This window comes from Equus asinus, chromosome 2 (assembly GCF_041296235.1).
Source record: "Equus asinus isolate D_3611 breed Donkey chromosome 2, EquAss-T2T_v2, whole genome shotgun sequence".
Classification (NCBI taxonomy): Eukaryota; Metazoa; Chordata; class Mammalia; order Perissodactyla; family Equidae; genus Equus; species Equus asinus.
In genome coordinates this window covers 51,089,377-51,114,199 of record NC_091791.1, presented here as the reverse complement: position 1 = coordinate 51,114,199, position 24,823 = coordinate 51,089,377, and the positions used below count along the sequence as shown (strand labels likewise).

Here is a 24,823-nt window from a genome sequence, read left to right as displayed (position 1 = left end):
CACATTAGGAAATCTAACTTAAAAAAAAAAAACCAAAGATGAAAACAAGAGAAAGATATGTAAGCTTCATGCAGAAGATCATTAGTCTGATATTTCTAACCTGAAGTATTGAAGATGAATTTGAAAAGTGAATTTGGAGATCTACCATGCTTATTTTCCAGAAGAGCTATGGATAATAACAAGCCTGTATCTCTACTACAGTCTTTGATTAGCTGGCCCCTCTCTCTAGAATGCTCTTCCCTCCAATCTTGCTTGGCCCAGCTAAGATGACACCTCCTCAGAGAGGTCTTCCCTGGCCACCCAATCTTGTTCACTTTCTATTACACTATTTTGTTTTATTTATTATAGTACATTACCATCTACTTATTTCACATTTGTTTTTCATCGTCTGCCCTCGTCCCCACTGGACTAGAAGCACCCTGAGGTCAGAGGTCAAGTCTAAATGTTTACTGCTGTTTTCTGAGTATCTAATACAGTGCCAGGCATTTAGTAGGTAGTCAGTAAATATTTTGTCAACTTTGAATGTCAAAAGACCAAGATCTTGTCTTCTGGGGTTATTCTACTGCAAAGCAGTAATTTTTAATCTTTTGGGTCAAATTCACCTTTCAGAATTGGATTAAAATCATGGAACTCTTCCTTAATAAACTATGCACAAAATTTTGCATAGAATTTGAGAGAGTTCATGGACCTCAAGCTAAGAATTACAGCTCTAAAAGTGTATGTATAAATATAAAAAAAACTAACTGAAATATTGAGCTAAATGTCACCAAAAAATTTAATTACTATGAACATCAGTGTTTTAATGTTCATACATTTATGGTAATAAATTATATGTTGCCTTGGGAAAATTTTGCAACCCTACAAAGGAAAAGAAAGTCTATCTATAAATGTATACTTTATTTATACGCTGGAAAGGATTTAAGGCTTACAGAGAAAGGCTAATAAAAATACATACTGTACAGCAATATAAAATATATTTCAAATAGGTGAGAAAAAAAATGAGTCAAAGGAAAAAAATAAAGCTAAGAATGTAAGATGGGGCCAGGAGAGAGATTCATACTCAAAATTTATGCCATGAAATTCAACACTCTTGCTAGAAGATAGTAACAAATTTTGCTCTCCATTTTTTAGCATCCAAGGCGAAGGGGAAAAAAAATCAGTTATGCCTTGCAGAGGGTCATATTTTATATATACTTATATATGAATATATGTATATGTATTTGATAGCAAACTGCTTCTTAAAAGAAGGAAGCTCGGGTGTATGTAGTAATAAGGAATGGAGATTTTATTTCCAGTGTTTGCTTTTGGTAAGTGCCCTTTTACCTGAGCCTGAAATAACCCATAACAAAATGTTCAAAAATAACTAGCATTTTGGATGTTTATAATTAAGATTTTATGGCGCGCTGTAATTTTTGTTAGCAGTATGCCCTCAGAAAGAGGCCTCGTTAGGTCAGTAAGACCCTCCTAGAACTTCCTAGAACCTCCTAGAACCTCGGGGGAGGAGGGCTGAGGGAAGGACAAGGAAGACAAAGTTTTCCTCTGTTTTCTTACACCCCCTCAGTCCCTGCAGCACCCCACCCTTTCCGCTGTTGCACTCTGTTTAAATAAAACCCTGAAGCTCTCATTCTCCCCTTTAAGGGGTATGCACCTAAGATGTTGACAAACGCAAGTTATTCCAGCTAACCATCGATTCCTTGGATAGCCGTCCATCGGGGACTTCTACGCTTTCTCTCTTCTAGAGAGCAAATACAATAACTAGCTTCTCGGAACGTGATGTGGATTTGTGGCATTCTCTGAGGGGCTATAAATGTATCACATTGACAGCTTTATTTGTCATTCTTAAATGGAATGTGTTTCTCCCCCTTTGTGTTAAATCGAAATCAGATGGCATTTCCTATTTCCGTGTGGAATGTTTTTACTCCCATAATTGCAGAAGTACATTCATAACTGGTACTATTCTAATTTACAAAATTTGTGTTCCATTATTTGGGAGAGGGGTCCGTCTTTGGAACGCAACTGAGGGAAAACAACTTATGCAACATTTTCGTTTTGCCTATTTATTGAGATCCTGATACAGTTGCTAGAATTCTGTCACCATATGGAAGCAGAGACAATTATATTACATGGAACGACATGGATTTTAAAAGCAAGGATATAAAAAGTCACACCCAGCAGAATATCCACAATCCAGAGACTTAAATGTTTTTGAGATCTCTTCTCTCCTTTCCCTCCCCAGCATGCCTCTGATCCTAATCCTCTTTACCTCTCCTTGCAGTGGCTCTTGTTTCAATATATGCTGTGGCAAAATGGCAAGAATAGGGTTGAAAAGTTCACATCTTAGCATATTTCTTATAGGTGAAATTTTTCATTAAAAAATCCCTATCATTACCATCCACCCACTACAGAATCTGGGTAAGAAAGGAAGCCCTCCTACTTTAATTTCTTAAAACCATCAAAAACTCTCAACGCTCTTGTCACTGATCTCAATATTGTGCTTACTTTTACAATTTTTTTTTTAAAGACTTTATTTTTTTCCTTTTTCTCCCCAAAGCCCCCCGGTACATAGTTGTATATTCTTCTTTGTGGGTCCTTCTAGTTGTGGCATGTGGGATGCTGCCTCAGCGTGGCCCGATGAGCACTGTCATGTCCGCGCCCAGGATTCGAACCAACGAAACACTGGGCCGCCTGCAGCAGAGCGCGCGAACTTAACCACTCGGCCACGGGGCCAGCCCCTTACCTTTAGAATTTTTAACCACTAGGCTACGGGTACATTTTTTCTGCCTGAATTTATATCTGTGTTTGTTTTCATACTCATTTCATAACTCATGTTTTCAATAAAGTCGTTTTTGTTGAGTACCTACTATGTGCCAGACACTGGTAGGATGCAATAAATTGCATCATTTGGCCCTCATTTGGCCTGCAGCCTGATGAGGAAGATAGACAGTAAAAGAATGACACAAATAGGTATGAAACTAAAACTGTTGTAAATGCTACAAAGGAGAGAGACAAAATTCTGGAAAATGAGATCTCAAAGATGTGTAGGAGTCAACTAGGCAAGGAGTATAGGCAGAAGGCACAATGTATAGGAAAGCCCTCTAGCAGGAGAGAGCAGAAGTAACGTGAGAGAATGAAGGAAGGCCAAGTGGCTGGAGTACAGAGGGCAGGGCGAACAGCTTGAGTCTAGAGATGTCGTCAGGGGCCATCACCATAAAAGACTTTTTAGCCATATCAAAGAATATGCCTTTATCCTAGGACCAATGAGAAGGTTGAGGCTTTGGGGGAGGGGGGTGGCTAGGATTCTAGTTAATGATATTATCTATTTTATATTTCAATAAATATTTCTGGCTACAGTGCAGAGTATAGGTTGGCAAGGGGAAAGTTATGTAGACCAGTTGAACTTTTTCAGTAGAGAGATACTGATGGCTTGGCCAAGGGAAGGAAGAATGAGATGTTGGTGATTTCTAAAAAGTCAGTGAATTCAAGAGCTATATACAAGATAAAATTGACAGGTTGTCTTCTGTGATATTTTTATGGAGCCCATGAGGAAGTCAGGGAACACTGGAGGAGGAACGAGTTTGCGAAGACAGATGCTAAGTTTAGTGCTCGATATGTTGAGTTTGAGATGTCTTGGACAGGGCAGAGCTAGCTGACGTTGGACTATGGGTGTGGAGCTTGTCAGAGAGGTCTGGGGTTTAGACAGAAACTTGTGACTCATCTTTACACAGGTCTGGAGATGGATATGATTGCCTGGAGAAAGATTATAAAGTGATTGGTAGAAGAGAAGACTAGGACCAAAGTCTTGAGGAATTCAAACCCATAATGGCCAAGTAGTGAGGGATGAGCTTGCAAAGGATGAAAGAAGTACTAAGAGAAATAGAAGAAAATCCAGGAAATTGCTGCATAATGAGAGGCAAGGGAGCAAGGATTTCATTTCAGGATGATGGGAATGGTCAGTTGGCTTGAACGTGGAAGACTGAAAAGTGTTTATTTTATTTAGCAAAAAGTGGAGAACACTGATCAGAAGAGAATTGTTTTGAAATAAAGAAATCACTAAGTGATACATATGGGAAATAAAGCTGTAACTTGTTCTATCTGTGGTCATGCCTGTTTGAGAATATTTCAGATGTTTGTATTTTGCATGTGTCTTAAGAAGATACTTAGGGAGGAGGCATGATGGAGAGGAAAGTCATTTGGCGTGTTGGTGACCACTAGAAAGACTATTCTTGAGCATAGAACAGTCTGAGGTTCTGGGGTCTGAACTGCAGAGAAAAGTTGAACCTGACACCAGGGAACTTTATGAGCACAGCGCTGCCTGTTTCTCCACCCAGTGGTGCTCTTGTGACGTCCATGGAGTGGTGTTGACTTGCCTCACCCATTTCCTGGCATCGCTGTGTGGGAGAAGGCAGCTGTCGGCTGAAAAGTCACAGAGCACATTCTCGGTGACTTCTGTGAGGTGAGCTGCGGCCTCAATTTCCCCCCCTACACCTGCTACAACACAGAAGTTGAGCCCACCCAGAGGGAGCAGAGTAGAAGTCAGCATCTCAGCACAGCGAGCCATGTGATAAGGCAGAAGTCAGACGGAAATGGTGAGAGCTGCCAGTGGGAGGTAAGAAAAGACAGACGAGCATCAGTAATTATTTGCAGTAGTCTAGCTATAAAGGGAGGGAGATAAGTGGATGAGCGAGCACCTATTCATTCAACAAATATTAAACTATATGTGCCAGGCACTAGGATAGATACCACAAAGACATTTTCCACCCCTAATGGAAGATGTGCCGTAAGATATATCATTTGACAATCTCAAATGCATAATGACTCAGTATTTTGTGAACTGATTCATTAAAAAATGTGACATTTGGAGCCAGCCCAGTGGCATAGCAGTTAAGTTCACACACTCTGCTTTGGTGGCCTGGCATTCACCGGTTCAGATCCTGGGCACAGAGCTACGCACCACTTGTCAAGCCATGCTGTGGCAGTTCCCACATGTAAAGTAGAGGAAAATGGGCCGATGTTGGTTCAGGGCCAGGCTTTCTTAAAAAATAAACAACATTTTTCCTCAAATATGAACTTACTTGATTTTTATAAAATGATGAAACAAATTTGTGTTAAAATAAAAAAGAGAAAAATATTTTCTCATCCTCTCTCTTTTCATTCCTTTTGTGTTCCGAATTTGCACAGTCTTACTATTGTCACTTATTCAGAAAATATTTTCTCGAACCCTATGTTCAAAGCCTCTCATAGTGCTATTTAACTTTTAAAAATCATCTAATCGCCTGTAATTTATAGAGCACCCACGTGTTCAAGCATTGAATATTACCCCATAGAAGTTAGAAACGTGAATAAAGCAGAGTTTTCCTAGCTAGATTGTAAGCTTTCTGAGAGCTCTTGGCATTGCTGTATTTAGAGCTATCAAATAAAGCCAGAGTACTATAAATGTGATTTTTGTAGTAAGGATACAGTTCAGGATCATTGGGTTTGTAGAGGAAGGTACAATGAATTCTTACTCAAGAATTCAGGACAATCCCTAAAAGAGGTGTTATTTGAACTGAGTGTTAAAAGATGAGCATTTCAGACAGCAGAAAGCTGGTAATCCAAGTCATGGAGGCAGGAAACAGCTTTTAGGGGGAACGGGGCACAATGAAATGGTTTAGTCTGACCAGAGAGGTTATGTGGAAAGTGGTAAGTGTACGGATCGCAGATCTTGGAAAGCTGGGCTGAGAAGTTTTAGACGTGATCCTATAGGGATTGGAGAGTTGTTAGAAGTTTTCAAACAAGTGGAGAAGCACCAAGTTGAGGAAGAAAACTGGGATCATCAGGAAAGCTGGGAAATGTTGGAGACTGGAAGCAGGGAGTACATGAGATGGGAGGCCATTGCCTGGATGGGAACTGGTGGACACTGGATGAGTTTCTGATATGACAGTGGCCTTGGACATGTCAAAGGGAAGTAGAGCTTTTTCTGTGCAAAGTGGCCATAATCAGTTGGAGTGTGTGTGTTGCAGGGAGGTGCAGTGATGGGGGAGAGCATGAAAATGACGCTGAGTGTTCAAGCCAGAGTGACAATGCCACTGATTTTAGGTAGAGAGAAAAGCAAATTCAGGAGAGCATAGGGATGAGGATCTAGCCAGGAGAAGCATCAAAAAAGACAATTTAAGTCATGGGTGCAAATGAAATTGCTGCCAAGCAGAGAATGTTGAGGAAGGCCCACATTTAAGGGGAGGCAGAAGAAAAAGAACCAGAAGAGGAAAATTGAGAGCAGTTTCCTGCAAGATTGGAAGGGAGGTTTCAAGGAGGATGAGAAAAATATGTGGATTGCAAGGAAGGGGCCTCCTACTATGATTTGTTTCATTTATATAATCATTTGGTTGTATCTTCTCCCTTTCTCTTCCTCTCCCTTTTGCAATGGCCCTGTGAAACGGGCTGTGCAGCTGTCAGTACTGTAGCACATCTGGGCTTACACTTCATCTTTGCAGCTCTATCCCTATTTATTAGTGAGCGGTGACTAAACTCACTGGCAATCATTGGCTTCCTTCAGAAACTCCTCCTCGCTATTGAGAACATGACTCAAGGAAAGAAGCTCCTTGTGTGTTTGTCAGGAAGCTGCAGCAAGGGAGGAGAGCTGGGGGATTTGCTTATTGGGAGTTAGTGGGATTTTCATAGCAACAATAACTACCTCCACACAAAAGTATTGTTTTGCCCTTCAGTGTTCATGGTAGATAGTCCTACTCTTATTAAATAGAATAGTCCACTTTATCTCAATGTCCCTATATCATGTTTTACATGAAAAATTTTTCTATGAATTTCATATCAGGAAGATAAAATACTTGGTTTCTTTAGGGGAAGTGATGTATTTTCTCCTTTCTAATAATAGGAGTTATAGAAGAAATTAGGTTTTCCTTTTACCTAAATTACTAAGAAATTCAAATCCAAATGATAACTTCAGTCATTTCAACTGTTGACCAATATAAGTAGCATAAATACTTCCTCCTTTTCTACTCTCAACACTATTTTCTTATTTTTATTCATATTACATTATTTTTCTTTTTGGAAGCCACCTCAAATTCTTAAGATAAAGAGTCAGGACATAAATTAAATACGTCTACTATTAACTAAATATCTTTCCGCACATCATCTCATTTGACCATCAGAACAGCTGGTATTATTACTCCCACCTGAGAGAGGAGGGCACTGCACCTCCATGAATTAAGGACTTAACGTTCACTCAGACAGATACCGAATAGGATCCGACCCCAGACCTTCTTTCTCTGATGGCTGTAGTCATTTCCGCCTTTCTTGCTCAAACTTTTGTGGACAGCTAGTTGATTTGTAACTGGCATATGGTGGATTGGGATAGCTCTCGTTCAGATGAGAAATAATCACTAACATAAGAAACTAGTATTGTCTGAGCAGTTTTCCTCTTGATGAAATATTCCATGCTGGTATCTCTCCCCAGGTTTTGTAACACTCAAGAAGTACATGAAAGAGGCCTCTTTCATCAAGTATTCTTAAGTTATGAAAATGGAATTGAAGCATATTTTCCCCCTTTGTATGGTAAGTAACTACTAATTCGAGTAATAGAATTCACTTTGCCCTCCTTCTAATTTTCTCATGATATTTACAAAAGAAATGGAAATGCTTCTTGTGTGAATATGGCATGACTTATGAATAATATCTAGGTTTGTCTTCAGAATGTTTCATAAAAAAAGAGAATATTCTGTTTTTTGGTTCACTTGTGGTTTTTATAAATTCTAGTTTAATATCTTTTACCTGGTTTAGAATTTGAGTCATTTTTACCTACATATGAGTTTTGATCATTAAAATAACATAACTCTTCTGACTACTTTATACACACTTTTAAAATGCTTTACTTAGTAGCATCTTGTGCAGAAAATTGACATGTGGACTCTGAAAAGTCATGGCCACATAGAAGAAGATTTAGAAATGCCAGATTGCTGTGCAGTGGCATTTCTCTTCATCCCAGATGCCCTAGTTTGCAGCATCCACCCCTTTTGGCCTGGGCATGGACTGTCTTTAATTGGAAAAACTTATTATCACTTTGCAAGTGATTAGAACTGAGTCCTCCCAGGTGAGTGAAGTCAGCCTTTAAAGAAAGGGCCACATTATTGAGTGCTTTCATCAAGGTATTGTGCCTAAAGGACTTAACATGATTTGCGACAGTTCACTGTCCTTTGTCCACCCACAAAATCATTTGTTATTTTCACTCTTCATTGTATTTTATTTTTCTTTATATGTTCTAATGCATATTTAAAAGAAAAATTCACTCTATATGTGTAGCTATGAATATTATAAGATTTCATTTATTCTCTTTTTAAAGATGGCACCTGAGCTAACATCTGTTGCCAATCTTCTGGGGTTTTTTTTTTTCTTCTTCTTCTTCTTCCCAATGCCCCCCAGTGCATAGTTGTATATTCTAGTTGTAGATCCTTCTAGTTGTGCTATATAGGACACTGCCTCAGCATGACCTGATGAGCGGTGCCATGTCCACAACCAGGATCCAAACCGGTGAAACCCTGGGCTGCCAAAGCGGAGCACGTGAACTTAACCACTCAGCCCTGGGGCCAGCCCCAGATTTCATTTATTCTAATGAATTAAGGAGGTGGACATATCTGAATTTGTAGGAAGGCTGAATTATAGATAACTTTTAAAGAAATGTGGCTTTTATTACTTTAAACTACATATAGTAACTTCAACAAAACATTACAAAGTAGAAATCCTTACGGAGACCTGTTACAATAAATCATATGAACATTTTGTTATTAGCATATAGATTGGATATATGTAGGAGCTTGTAAAGTGCCTGAGGTTCATTGAAAATAGTTTATTCTGTGTCTAAAATGTGTACATAAGATTGAAAATAAATGTTTAAAACATCATACATTATCTACCTATAAATAAAGTGTTTGCCAAGCAAAGGTAAACGTCAGCCAAGCTCATGAACAAATTATCAAAAGATTTTAAATTTATTGAAGCCCTAAATTAATGAGATATTACCATGTGTGCATAATAACTTAAAGAATAAAATTTGCTGATCCTTCTCTCGTATGGGTATTTGTGCTAATGAATCAGGATGCTATTTACACTATTAGTCCCCAAAGTAATTGCTTATTTGAAGAAGTTCTGTCTTAGGGGTTTTCAGTTAATTAAATCCATTTGCATTTTATGCACACATTTTAAATTCTCAAGTCTTATTTTTCATAAGCCAGATTCAAATATGTTCATGCAATAATACCTCTCATTAAGGCATTAGTCTTTCATTTTTAAAGGAACTTTCAGAGTAGCCATATGCATAAAATGCTTATTAATGAAATCCAATCAATATTTTAGAAAAGTCAACCCATTAAATATTTTTTTCATTTAAATTTTCCTATTTGTAATGGTGATTACTATGCTAACATACCTCCAATTTCTAATTTTTCGGTTAGCTTAATTTATTCAATGATTTTTTTTTGCTTTGATTTTGCATGGCAGTTTTTAACTTCTAACATGCCTTTAGAATTACAAGCAACCTTTTCCCAGAGAGTAGCTTTTTCAAGGTATGTGCATATTAACTGATTGATCTTGCCAACTCAATTGGGAGATAACTAAAATATGGAGCAAAACTTTTCCAATTCTAAAACTGGTGAACAGAGTATAATAATTCACAAAGTTAGGGATGTTTTTAAAGGTATGGTTTTCTCATAGTTTTCCAATATTTGAGAAGCTTGGAATTAAAGTACATAAGTGATAAAAATTGTAAATGCCTTGATTAGATCCAAACCATGGAAATCTTTCAGTGCTACCCTAGCTTCGAAGCTTGAAAAAGCTACTGAAGTTAAGACAGCAGAAGAAGCAGAGGGACAGGCGGGATGGAGGCAGGGGCCGGAAGAGCCACAGGAGCCATGCGGTGGGCTCAGGGTCTCAAATCAAAGAGCGTGGCAAAGCCAGAGGCTGGGAAAGACACACAGGGGCACCATCTGCAAAGGAGATCTGCAATCCAGTTTTGAAATCATGCCTAACCGAACTATTCTGGGTGGTTAGTAGATGTTTATCTAGTTTACAATTTATCTAGGTTTATTAGTTCCTCTTTGCAAAGAAAACATAAAATACAGAATCTGGATACATTCGGGTTCAAATTCCAGCCTAAGATGACATCTGAATCAAAAAAAGGTAGAGTGGGGCCAGCCTGGTGGCGTAGTGGTTAAGTTCGTGTGCTCTGCTTCCACAGCTCCGGGTTCATCAAGCCACTCTGTGGCAGCCTCTCACATGAAATAGAGGAAACTTGGCACAGATGTTATCTCAGCAACAATATTCCTCCAGCAAAAACAGAAAGATTGGCAACAGAGCTTAGCTCAGGGCCAGTCTTCCTCACGAAAAAAAAAAAAAAGGTCAAGTATCCAAGTGGAAGAGAGAGAGAAAAAGGAAGAAGTGATATCCTAAAATCATGATAAATATGACAGTTATTTTGTCCTTTTTAGCAGTATTGGACAATAACATACTTTTGTTGTCATCTTAACGTGAGATATAGGTATAAAATGGAAAACAATTTTTGATGTGCTGAAAAACTCATACACTTTATAATAAAATAAAATTTCATTCAATTAACTCATTGATTCATTTAAGCAATGATCTATGTAAAGCGTAATACCAATAGTCTCCTAAGAACATATTTTCTTTGTAGCTGGAATTGCCCTAAGGAAGCATTTCTTCTCATTTAGAGAAAGTAGAATAAAGCACTTGTATTACCATTTGTATAAATTTTTAATACTGAATAAAATATTAGTATTTAGTGTAATATTGATTCTCAACATAATACTCCTCCATAATGGCATGCTAATTGGTTAGAATTAAATCAGACAGATTCAAAAACCATGAGAATAGACCATCTAACATTTGTAATTTTTTTTCATTAGTTTCCAGAATTCCAATTAAAATGGAATTAATCTGTCAAATAAAATAGTATGGTACAATAAAAGTTCTGTGCACTGTGTCACGTGCACTCCTCTTCCTTCCCACTGCTCCACCCCCTGGATGACATACAGGAGTGAAGAGGATGGGAAGGAGGGCAGATCTTCACTTGTGAATGTCAACCATAGAGTAACAGCTTCAAGAGGCAGCAATCTATGAGCATTCCCGCCCTGTTATTTACTAACTGTGAGACCATAGGCATTTTCCTTAAACCTCTTGGAACCACAGTTTCCTCATTAGTAAGATGATTAGCCTAATAGTACCAACCTCCTACAGTTGTCGAGGAAATAGAGGTTCTCAACGGAGGGTGATTTTGCCCACTTGGAGACATTTGGGAATGTCTGGAGATAGTGTGGGCTATCCCAATGATGGGGGTGGGTGAGCTACTGGCATCTGGGGAATAGGGGCCCAGGATGTTGCTAATCTAACATGCGCAGGACAGCCTCCACAACAGATTCATCTGGCCCAAAAGGTCAATAGTACCGAGATTGAGAAACTCTGAAGTGAAGTAATGTATGTCATGAGTAGTGTCTGATACCCAGTAGGTCCTCAAAAAATTAGTATAATTAGGGGCTGGCCCAGTGGCACAGCGATTAAGTTCGCACATTCCCCTTTAGCGGCCCAGGGTTCACCGGTTCGGATCCTGAGTACAGACATGGCACCGCTCATCAAGCCATGCTGTGGCAGGCATCCCACATATAAAGTAGAGGAAGATGGGCACAGATGTTAGCTCAGGGCCAGTCTTCCTCAGCAAAAAGAGGAGGATTAGCAGCAGATGCTAGCTCAGGGCTGATGTTCCTCAAAAAAAAAATTTTTTTTTTAATTAGTATAGTTACACTGTTATTGTTGTCATTATTTATTTGAGACAGAATTCCAAATCACCCACATGGTATCAGGACTGAGTCTTATCAGCAATTCACTAAGTCCATCCCAGCCTAGTCAGTCATGCCTATCTGCTAAGTCATCCACTTGGGATGGGCAATTTTGAAGTGCCTTCAGGAATGGACTGCCCCACTTAATACCTGACTAGTCTAGCAGGCGCATAGATAGATTGGACCAAAGTTCATGGGCTATCGTTTAATTTGTACCCTCTTAGAAATTAGAAGAAAATAAGAAAAGACAAATAAAAAGTAACTTATAGTGCCAGGTGACTATCACTTTTTAACTTCTGCAGTTAATAATGGGTCAAGGGTCTCCTCATGATCATTTCCTTTATAAAATGAACTGCTGTTTAGACAAATGGCTAAGAAATATAGTATGGTTAATATAAGAGTCTGATTAACTGTTTATATGGTACAAGAATATTAGCAATTCACAATCAGTTGAACGCAACAATGTAGTTTTAGCTTAATGTTAAAACATTTTAAGGACAGAAAACTCTTGCTTAATGCAAGATTTTCAAGGCCAAACAGACCTGAATTTGAATTTCAACTTTATAACCTTCAAGCTGTGTGACCTTGAATAATTTGCCTGACTTCTCTGAGCTCAGTTTCCTTATCTGTTTAATAGGCATAAAATTACCTCATAGGGTTGTTGAAAGAATTAAAGGAGACATACAGCATTTGACGTATATTAGCAGTGAATAAATGGTAGCAGTTATTATTTTCATTATTATTATTATTTCTTCTGGGGAACTTGAATTGCCTTGGGATCATTATCATGGCCATGGATTCTCATTGCAAAGAATAACTATGGTGTGTAGGTAATTTTTATTAACAGAGGAAGCTCAAATTACATCCATTACCTCAATAAACAAAAGATCTTAGACTCGCTTCAATAAAATTGACTTAAGAAGAAAAAAGAAAACATACATATTATACATGGAATTTCCCAGTGAGAATTTTTTTTAAGGAAAAGGTGGATTTCCTAAATTAAAGAATGAATGATGTGCACATCTTTCTGGCATATTTAATATAGTTGATAATCCACTTTTTAATTAGCCACCTAATTATAATTCAATAGAAATTTCCCCGGGTGAATACAGTAACCTACTTCAGAGAGAGAAACAGCGCTGTGAGGGGGCGCTCCTACTGTGAATTTTGACACTTTTTCAGGTCCAATTTGTTCTAAACCTAAACGGCCCAGGAGAGATGGGGAGAGCTGTTTCACAGCCTAATAATTCTGACTGCCAGGAAGTTTGACTCTAAGGCTAAATTCACCTTTTATCAGTATTTTTATTTTTCCATTTTCTTTGTTCTCTGGAAAAGACTCAGTTTTTTTTTTTTTTTATCTTCCCATCAATCATATGTTTAAAATTTGAAAATAAAAACTCGATTAATCCAAACTATGGCTCCTTTTATTTTTCTTGACGGTTTGCTTTCTTCTTAACTCTTCAAGTTTCCCCAACTTCTAACTGATGGTTTCCTGGACTTTTTTTGTTTGTTTCTGGGATGGAAAGTTACCTGAGGAGACCATCTCAACATCATCATAGACTCTTGTTCAATTCCACAACCCACACCATGTCAAGGAGGGAGATTTTTCATCTCTTCCTTAGCAAGAGATGTTCAAAGTTCCCAAAGCTTAATAGTTATTTTTTTTGTCATTGGTTGTTCATGGCCTCAGTTTAAAATGTTTTCAGACTTACCATCTGGTGCTGTGGAAATGAAACGGATGGCGATATTAAATTCTCTCTTCCAACCGGTTTTAGTTTTGCGTAGTTACAATTTCACTGTGTTTGCATATAATTTTGAACTATTGTCTCTCATTAATTTCCAGCTCATATGCATTAAATTTATGCAGAGAGGAGAGATGAACTTTTCATTTTAATTAATTTAATTTATCTCCTTGCTTCCACCCTTGCCCGCTGCAGTCTGTTTTCAATAAAGCATAAGTCAGATCATTTTGCTCCTTGACTCAAAACTGCAGTCTTTCCTTGTTTCAATTAGAGGAAAAGCTAGAGCCTAATAGTGGTCCTCAAGGCCATATATGTTTCAGCCCACCTGACCACCATCTCCTTCTGCGCCCCCACCCACATTCACTCCACTCCAGTCACTCTGGCTTCCTGACAGTTCTGCCGGCACACCGGGCATGTTCCTGCCTCTGGGCCTTTGCACTTGCTATTTCCTGTCTGGGACCTTCTTCCCCAGGAATCCACATGACTTGTTTTCTCTTCTCCTTCAAGTCTTTGCTCAAACATCAACTTCTCAATAAGACCTTCACTGACCACCCTTCTAAAAATGTCACCCATTCCCACAACTCCTATTTTCCTTCCCTGATTTATTTCTCTCTGTGATACTTGCCACCTTCTGATAAATTATATAATTTACTCATTTATTTATCGTCTGTCTCCCTCCATGAGAATGTAAGCTCCACGCGGGCAGCAATTTTTGTTAGTTTTGACTGGTGTACACCAAGCACCTACCCCAGTGCCTGGTATCCAGAAGGCACTTGATAGATATTAGCTGAATTGAATTGAAGTAGAATTACACTCTGATTGACCTTATTTCATTTCCCTCTAAGCCTTAATTTGCCTTCCATTAGTTTTATCTTTCAGTGTTCTAATCTTATTATAGTCCTTTAGGGAAACTTTGATCCCCCCACCCTCAGTTGAATTTAGGAGATGGAAGAAACAGGTTCACTGTGTTTCCTTTTGATCTCTGATAAGCTTTAACTGGGATAAATTTGCCTTTTAGTCATATTCCTTTCCCTATTACTTTTCCTATTCCTCAAGGACACTGTTATCACCAAAACGGTGAATTGACTGGGATAAATTAGATTTCCTGATCAGAACACTCCTGGGTGAATCCTGAGGCAAACAGGAGATAGAGATGGAAATGGCTAGCTCTAGAAATAGTTAAATGAAAGAAAATGTGAGGATTATTTTCCTTTGGACCTCGGTACACTTTTTCTGGCACACATGTTCCTAGCATAAACATTAGAGCCTTAAACCTGATTCGAGAAATTACCTACCTCCTGATGACAAGAAAGCCATAAATATAGTTCATGACCAAAGATTAGTCACTGTTTATGATTGCTGGCGACACGTGATACATCAGGGAGATCTGGCGATATTTCAGATATCTCCAGTCAGCCGTTTATCATTTTCATAGTGGAAGATGAGGAGGGATTTCTCTCGTAACAGCCCCTATAAAGGGAAGTGAGTGGGGAAATGTCAGATGTGTTTTATCATTGAGAGTCAAAGGGACGTTGACAATGTTAAAAATGTGCTGAGTGGAGTACAGGTTTTGTACAGGTTGGTCTTCTAAATAATAAGACCCCGTTTAAAAAAGAAGAAGAAGAAAAAGTAGAAAATAAAGGAAATACGTTCTGTGTTGCTTAGTTCTCCCTCGTGCCCTTGAACCATGTTTCTGGACTCCCGCTGAGAAACTGAAGCTTGATTTATCTCTAGAGGCTGTAACATTTTGAGCAGCGCGATGGCCTTGAGACCCTGCCACACTGCCGTCCCAGCACATGACGTTTACGCTGCAGATCAGTTTGATGCAATATGCGGACACCCAATGCATGCGCTACCCCCTCCTCCCGCCCCCCCCCCCCCCGCGAATTTAACATTACTCCCTATTTCAATGCATAATTTAGGATCTGCCAAAGCACAGAGCATGTTAATAACTTCCACCTGATTGAAAACTTCGAACCCATGTTCCCTTTGTGACTACTACATCTATCCAAGTGAAAGACATAAGGCCCTCTGGGAGACGATTTTAAAAACGGGGTTGGGGATGTGAACAGCCAAGAACTTTGTCTTAGAAATGGTGAGAACGAGCCACTGAAAAGTTTTTAACATAACCAATAACTTGTGCGATGCTTTGCAGAATTCCGAAGACGCCATTAAAAATTAAATAAAAAGCCTCAGCTTGGTTTTGTATATGCTTCAATAAGCAAAGAGATATATTTAATGCAGAGGGTGTTGAATCTGAATTAGTACAAATATTATTAATTTAATGTTCATACTGTATTTTATGGTTTATAAACTGCTTAGCAGTAATTTTATATATTTTCCCTCACAGCACCGCTGTAAAAGATGTCAGCGCTTTATTTTTCCCATTTTATAGATGAGGCAACCTTTAATAAGTGATCTATTTCTTTCCTGTGCATATTGGTTAACTGGTAAATGATTAATTTATGTCTACATGAACTTCATCATGCAGAGTATTTATTTTAGTGTGAGTTGGTATTTATTTTACCCGCAAAGCATTACAGTATCCAATTATATATGCATGTTTTAAAGGCAGTAAAGCAGCCATCAGTAGTTAATGCAACATTAAGTCAGAGATTTTTAAATCCACATTAAATTCGGAGTTAGGGTATTTAAATCAACCGTCCCTCTTCCTCCTCTCTCTGGTCCGTGTGGGTGAGAAATGATCCTTTTATAAAGTGACCCCATGGCACCTATCCAATGACACAGAAAAGATGTGTTGAGATTTTCAGAGTTTAAAAATCTGAACTGTAAAATAAAGAACGAAGAGGTCTATAATTATGTTTGGCAAGAGTGGAAGAGTAAACAAATCTGATCATTTGTATCTGCCTGTGGAATACCTCGCCGACTGTGGGGCTTCCATCTTGCTCGCTTCCTTCTTCCTTCTTTTCTGCTTTCATTTCTTCCTTTTATTTTCTTATCAATTTTTGCATCAGTAAGATGGTTGTTGTGGCTACTTGCATGGAGAAGTATAACAAACCACACGTACGTGATATATTAAGGTTTAATAGAAATGGCAGGGTCCCCTGCAACACCATCGTTTGCATTATGTCTCCATGTTGTACTCTGTCGTGCTGTAAGGAAAATCGCTTCTCTCAGGGTGTCGCACTTCAAGTTCAACATTCTCAAAATGCTGCTTAAGCACCAGCTCAGCTAATACCCCTCTAATATCACTTCACTACTTTAATCCTATAATTTAGAGGACAAAGCACCAAAAAGTTCAGTCGTTTTATCCTAAGTCAAATTTTTTAATTAATTAGAAATGTGCTTTCTTTTCATGATAATTTATTAGATATAATTCTCCTTCATTTATTGATCTCAAGACTCTTAAATTAAGCCAGTAAAACTAAGAGTTTTAAAAATTCATTGCAGAGAGTCCCTGCCCTAATTTCACATGCAAAAGTGTCTGATAAAGTCTAAATATTGGCATGTTAACTGTCAAAGGCAGATGATTTAAAACACATTGTGTGTGCTGGGTGTTTAAAGTCTTCCAGAATCCAGAAATTGTCTCTTTCAAAACTAAAATGTATTTTTGAAACCAGGAAAGGATTTAAAGATCCAGGAAGTGCTATGATATGAATTTTATGAAAATAATTTTATTGTTAAAAATTTTTTACCTACTGAAATATACAGTACATTACATCAGACCTACCAATAAGACAATATATAATGAAGTAATATTTTTAATTGGTGTCGTTTGTTACAGGATCTATTGTACAGTATCTACTTAATCAGGGCATAGAAGTTTTAAAGATGAATTTTTTCAAATAAGGAGCATTACTGCAGAGGAATGTCATTGAAGTATTCTCCTCTCTTGTTTAGAGCTCAATTATAAAAGGAATCAGTACTTCAGTGAGCAGTTTTCTAACTTAGAGTTAGATATACTTGACCTTTAAATGGGCGCTGTGGGTTATTTTCATATACTGAAGATTTTGTGTGAAGATATGGAAATTTTAGCCATCTTACTCTTTGTTATAAATGTAAAAAAAAATACACATATAGTCAAAAGAAACATTTCAAATATTAGAGTATAAATTCAATATGTGAAGTATAGAAATTTCATCCTTTTAAAAATCCTTCCAACCAATAAAATACGCAAATGAAATGCTATTATAGCTTTCCTTTTATACTACAGTTCCAGTATCTAATAACCCAGGCTTTTCCCAGTCCAAGACTTTTTCAATGGCATTTATTATTCCCATTTATGTTTATTTGACCCATATTGCGGCTTCTAAATTGGATATATCATTTTCTCCTGAGAACTCCATGTCCTCACATTGCCTTACAGGAGAACTGTGAATTTGTATCACTTTCTGGTGCAACAATGAACTAAATGGGCAGAGACCCAGATAAGACTCCCTTACGCTCTCCCTTACACCTCTCATAGAACACGAGATCCTAGTGAGCATCCATTATTATAAATGTTGAGCTGGGCTTGATTCCCAGGTTCTCACTCTTATAATCCCAGACTCCATTATAATGGTATTTCTGTTTTCATTGATTGCCATCTTTTTATATAATTCTGTTAGCTTTTGCCAAAAAGAAATGTTTTGAGAAGGGATTCTTATATGGGAAAACTGAAAAGTAATGTTCATGCTAAGTAAAAACACTATATTCCTTTTCAGAGAGAGAACTTACGTGAAATCAAGTATTCGCGATTTTTCAGAACTGCATATGGAGAAGTTGCTGAAATTCAATCTTGCTTCCAGATAAAGTCAGCACAGCATTACCCAGTTATTACGTAGCATTTCCATGCAAACTAATAAATAGTATTTCAACTTAAAATTTCGGTTTTTAATCTAGATGTAACTTAAAAACTCTTACAAGTAAAAACTCTTAGAAGTAAGCATTCTTGTCCATCAGAAGTTTGTACAGAAAAAGCAAATTCAAAGGGACAAATATGGGCAGTGCCTTCCAGCACTGACAGGGGGAAAAGATCCTGGCTCAAGAACACAGGTCTCTAGGCAATGAAGCAAGTGTATCCCTCAAGAGAGAAGAATGCATTAAGTTGTCATGGCTTTGAAACATCAGCCATTTACACCTCCCAACTTATTCCCCTGGTTCTGAACCCAGATTCACTTGGTAACCATTCCATTGCTTATAATTCTTCTTTGCATATACTTGTATCTGTATCTACATCTATACCTACAGGGACAAAATACAGCAGTCAATATAACTCATTAGCTTGATGGATGTATTTCTTATTGTAAATTAATATATTGGCATTCTGAGATAAAAAAGCTTTTTTATTTATGTGAATATTGTCAGTGAGATCATTTTAAAGTCACATAACTCTCAGCCACACATACGGAGGTAAAAGTTCCATTTCTGGAACATGAGACTAGAAATTGTCATTTGTCATCCATATTTGCTTATAAAATACAGCCACTCCCATACCTGCTACCACAATGCCTTCCCCACCCCATGGGAAAGGGAAGTAACACTTGTAAGAAATGACAAGAGGTCTAACGTTGTCAGAGAAATAAAGCTACTTGGGAAGGTTCACCCAGCCAGTAAGTAATAGAGGTGAGAGTAACACTCAGGTCTGACAGATGTCCTTTCAACTAAACTTGTGTCTTTACTTAGATTCTACTGCTGGCAACATGGGCCCTGACTAGGGGAAGCGAATAAAAGTTCCCTGGTTGCTAGAGAATACACATGCGTCCTTTTGTCTATTTCTTCTAAGCAAGTCTAAACCTATATGTTGCCCAAGAAATGGGTATTCTGTAACTGGCACTCCTACCTCTGGTGGTCATGTGAAGAAACCTTGTTTGATCATTTAGCTATATGTGTATTTTGGAGTCCGATTTTAAAATGACTAGCAACACAAAGACATCTGTTCATAGTGAACTTAAGAATTCATTGTATGCTCCTTATCAGGCAATTGGAAAAGCAAAGAGAAACGATAGTTATTTTACCAAGCAGATTCATGGTTGTCTTTCATTGTCTATTCAGATCTCTTTATTCAATCCGGCTATATAATGAGTTATGAGCCCAGTTCCCATGACCACGTTTTCTTAACTGAAATATAGTTTTAATTGTTTCCAAGTATACATTTATATTATTTACCTAAAACTACTCTGAAAAAGGCCTTAAATCTATTTAATAGAAGCTGGTAGGGATAGAAATGAGGGTACGCTTCACTAATTATAAGCTTAGTGATGCACAGATGAAAAATATTTTGGATTTTGACCATGCATATTAGGTATTAGGAGTATTATGTTTCATGTTAAGGAGATGGATAGAAAATTCTGGAGATTATTTTTTCATCTTAAAGCATAACAGCTTTCAAATGTCATTTATTAAGTCATTTTGATTTAATTTAATGAGGTCATCCCTCCATCCTCTTGTAAACTATTTTGCCTAAACTAGTTCAAACATTAGAATCTTTTCTTTAAGAAAAGATTATCACTGAAGACTCAACTTGTATAACCTAAATGGGAACTCATGTCAGTCGTTAGCATACCTCCTCATTTTGAATAAATTCTTCCTAATATCTAACTCAAGTCTCTCCCAAAATGTCCCTTATCTTCTCCTCTGTGAGTACTGTAACTAAATCATTTTCCTTATTCTGGATTTTTTATCCTTTTAATGCTTGGTATAAATCGATATTCTTTTCTTATTCTCTCAGGCCTCCAGGTTTCTTCTAGGTCAGTATTTCTATTAAGAAATTAGTGCCCTCTGTGTTATTGACAGCATCATTTCAGTTGTCAGTGTTGTTTCTTTCAGGTAAAAGACTCAAAGGGTGTTGCCCTCCTCATTGTAGCTCCGATATTGCTATGATATAACCCCAAAATAATTTTTTCAAAATTCGATCAAAAATGAAGTATTCATTAAAAAGAAAAAAGAGGACTGTCTTAGATAAGGCTCAAATGTCGTTTATGCTGAAATTTTTCAAAAAGAGGGTGAGGAGTTTTCTCTCTTGGATGCTAGCTTTGAATGGAGACAGGAAGATGAACTAAATGACCTCTTGAGGATCCCCCAGTCGCATGATTTTGTGATAATCTTAGCTTCCAGCATCTCATTTTCTCCAAACACTAAAATCTAATCTGCCCTAAGATATGAGAGTGTTTAACACATGAAAACCTTTTAATGGAGGAAAGATTCTGCTTGTTTTCTTGGAAGTAATTTCCTTAACAATTGCTTACATTTATATTCACGGCAGCCCATATTGAATTATTAAATCCGAAGAAAAAGATAAAAGAAAAATTTGCAGACATACTACATAATGATATCCAATTTATTCTTTGACTTTTGCCTTTGTTACTCTGCATTAGAAACATTTACTCCTATAGGCGTGGTTAAAACATTCATGAACTCTACTTTCTGAAACCTGAAATCTTTCTTGCTCTCTACACCGCGATTGTTCCTATTTCAACAGGAGAACTTTGTTAGCATCAGTGGACATTTTACTTCCAAATGAGGTTACCTTCTGCGCAGGGTTGCCGTAAAGCAAATTACATCTGACAAGGCTGTTTGATGAAGATTAGCAGTCGTTAGATTAAGCGGTCTTTGAGCTTGCCATTTAATCCACCACTGCTGGTTTTGTGTACTAAGCCAATGATCATACTTGGAGGCATGACAACTAGGTTATTAGTTTTCATTACTTTTTAATCAGCTATTTTCGAACCAGTGGAAAGCTTTAGGTATACAGTGAAAAAGAGACTTCTCATTTATCAAATGATGATCTGCTTGACTCTAGATTCAGGTGCTAATATTATTATTGTTAATTACATTTTTACTAATACTAATGATGATTATAAGAGTCTTCCATAAAAACTAGTTACTGTGAGCTAATCTTTGGCCGAGCTTGACATATATTATTTACATTGAATCATCACAACAGTTCTCTGAAGTTTTACCAAAACAAAAAAGGTGAGTTACGCATATATTCTGGCACATTTTTTTCTGACATTGACTTTGAGTGTCCATGAATGTTTTTATAATGTGTTCAGCATTCAGTTGATTATTTTTTGTTGTTGTTTGGTCCAACTGCAGTTTGGATGATATAGAATGAACATAGAAAAACCGTAGCATTAATCTTGGACTGTAAAAGCCCTATTTATATTGAGATGCAAATATAAATGTAAAGCAGGCAGAAAAAAAATGCTACGTAAGCTCTTTTCTGAGCTTAGTATTGTTAGAAAATATTTAACTCTTACGTTGTTTGGTAGCTTTTTTATTGTGTGTACTTAAGTGCAAAAAGAATTATGCTAGAGTCAAAAATGATTCTGAACTTTAATAGTGAACTATTTTTTTTAATGTTATTTTTTTTTAGATTTTAGTTTTTTCCTTTTTCTCCCCAAAGCCCCCTGGTACATAGTTGTATATTCTTCGTTGTGGGTCCTTCTAGTTGTGGCATGTGGGACGCTGCCTCAGTGTGGTCTGATGAGCAGTGCCATGTCCGCGCCCAGGATTCGAACCGTCGAAACACTGGGCCGCCTGCAGCGGAGCACGCGAACTTAACCACTCGGCCACGGGGCCAGCCCCTAATAGTGAACTATTTTTATCAAAAGTTTATTAGTTCCTCACGTAAATGTGCAGCATTGAACTTAATACAATTACCACGAGCCATGAAATATAGAATTAATATTCAATACAGATCTGAATTATATTGATCAGCAACTATTGATATAAGGTGCTAAAATGGAAAAAAAATATGTTATCATTACTATTACTTGACTCTTGAATGTCTTATGGTTGAAATAGTGGATTTATACAAACTAAAGTGGGCAGCGTTCAGTTGTGCCAAATAGAAGCTGTGACTATTACTCATATCACCTAAACCCCACTGTACTCAAAACTAGGAAGCATTTTTTATTCATTGAGCATGATTGGAATAGAACTGTCAACAATAACAACCCATTTTTTTTATTATAGCACTGAGAGAAAAGTTAATATTGACTATTACAGGCAAATGATCACTGATCATAATGACATTCTGCTAAATGACAGATAGCAAGCTTCACCTGTAACACTGAATGATCCCTCTACCAGATAGAATTGGAGACAACACTGGAAACGCAGTTTCTGGATGATGGTTTTACCCACTTGGCCTTGTGTGTATCCATTAAGCAGTTGCCTCGGTTTGCCAATTCTTTCCTTGCTGACCTGAGAACTGAGATGGGTAAATCTGTCTGAAGTGCTGTAGTCTGCTCTCTAGTGCTTTCACTTTGGGATGCGGGGAGGGATTATAAGGTTTCTATTACTCCATTTCCACAACTCCTAAAAGCACAGCCTAAAAGTGACCAAAAATGCTAAGTCAATGTCATTGTACAATAAATGGTTAGTAAAGAACTCTAGAACTAAAGACTCTCAAGGTCGGAAGAGACCTTAAAGGTCATGAATGATGATCCTATACTCTTCTGATGACAGAAGCGATGATGAAAACCCCTAATGAGAGGAATTTCTTGGCCTCTCAATATCAGACTGTTCTAGTTGATACAAAGTCCTTAAATTGAACTATAATGTGTCTTTCTGTAAATTCCACTTATTGGTCCTAGATGTAACCTTTCCGACTAATGAAATGTTTACTTCCTCTTTGATACTAATAAGTTCCTTTCCAATACTTCCTCATTCTCTCTGGTTTCCTGCCTTCAGTGCTCTAGTCTCTTTCCTCTGACCACACTCCAATTTTTTAACATTCTGCAAACTCAGAGTACAACGTGACCTGTACTGGATAAAACACAATTTAGCAATAGCCTTATTCCAAGCACTGACTTTCTCTTAACACTGAATTTGCTTTTGTGGCAACTATATCAAAGGACACTTGAAATTCCTAAGTGCTTCTCAAATATCTAAACCAAGTCACATTCACCCCATCCTCTACCTGTTTGGTTGAGTTTTTATCCTATTGTTTTGGACCCTCCTAGACTTCACATTTATTTCCATTAATGTTAGCTTATCAAATGTTTTCCATTCCACCAATTTCAATTTTTTTTCATTTGGAATGGAAAGTGTATTCTAATTCTGTCATGTCACTCATTCACTAAGTGAAATTTTAACTTGTGTCATCAGTAAATCTGACTAGCATACTTTCTATTTCTTCTAATACCTGATTTTAAAAAACATATTGGCAATAACAGGACAGGGGTATCACCATTAGAAATGTCCTTCCAGACAGCCATTGGTCATTCATTGCTATTCTCTGGATATGACCATTCAACAAGTTGCCAACACCCTTGATTTCTAGCTCATAGTTCTTCATCTCAGCCACTAGGATGCTGTGTGATGCCTTGGCAAATATCCTGTAGAAGTCCAGATATGTTAATTACCCGTTGGTTAGCCCAGTAACCCTTTCAGAGAATGAAGTGATATTCAACTACATGATCTCTTCCTTGGTGAATCATTTGGAGCCTGGTTGTGTGCCTTACAATGGTTGACTTGAGGCTCACTGATATATAGGTTTTGAGAAACCACCTCTATCCCATTTTGAAAGTCAAATCCACATCTTCCAATCCTTTGTCTGTCTACGTCTCTCCTGCTTTCTGCAGTTCCTCCCAGATGTTCAGCATTAGTTCTGCAGGTTTCATTTGCAGTAGGGACCTCAGCTTACCCATTGTCCCTAGAACCTAGCACAGTGTCAAGAGCATAAGAGGTATCTTGCTATTTTTTAAGAATCAAAACACTAAAAATTTGGTGTTTTGGTGCTTATGTTCATGTTTTAAAACTCTATAATAGGAATCATATATGTCTGGAGACAAAATTCACTTATACACCACATTAGAATTTTGAATTGGACAAAGGGACAGTCCCACATGTCACCACGTGCCACACCTATTTAACACCCTTCCGAGTTACCTTCCTGTGGTTGTAAATGACATTCCCCAGGTTTCCAGAAAGATTATTCACATTTCACCTAGAGACAGTTTGGGCACTGGTTTTCCTGCTGAGGCTCAGACGGCGCCATATTTGAGGCGTTTGGTTTAGGCAGGAAGGAGAGAAAAGTGTAGGGGCATTAAAGAACATAAGAGGAATGTCAAGTCGTGGTGTGGAGGAATAGAAAGGGAGAAGGTTTCCAGTTCAGTCCCGAGGCCTCATCCCTCTGTGCCTCTAGCACTGGAGTCCCTCTGCTCCCTCTTCTTTCCTCCAGGACCAAATTCTCTTAGGACCTAGCCTCTCTTCCACTAACTTAGTATAACCTGCACCTTTCTTTCACCAGCCACCTTAGAAAAATTTAAGACAGAAGGACAGGAGAATTTCAGGTGG

The 24,823-nt window shown here is 37.7% G+C and overlaps 1 protein-coding gene across 17 annotated transcripts in view; it reads left to right on the top strand.

Annotated features, from left to right (window-relative positions):
• RHOBTB1 (Rho related BTB domain containing 1) overlaps positions 1 to 24,823 on the top strand; it is a 117,391-nt gene that overhangs the window by 6,867 nt on the left and 85,701 nt on the right. For 15 of the 17 annotated variants that reach the window (XM_070488358.1, XM_070488325.1, XM_070488306.1 and 12 more), the window contains exon 2: positions 7,451 to 7,548. The gene's annotated coding sequence lies outside the window, so the exon portion shown is untranslated. Of the gene's footprint in view, positions 1 to 4,392; positions 4,607 to 7,450; positions 7,549 to 24,823 lie in introns of those variants that run through there. The other 2 variants (XM_070488369.1, XM_070488314.1) reach the window with 1 other exon arrangement.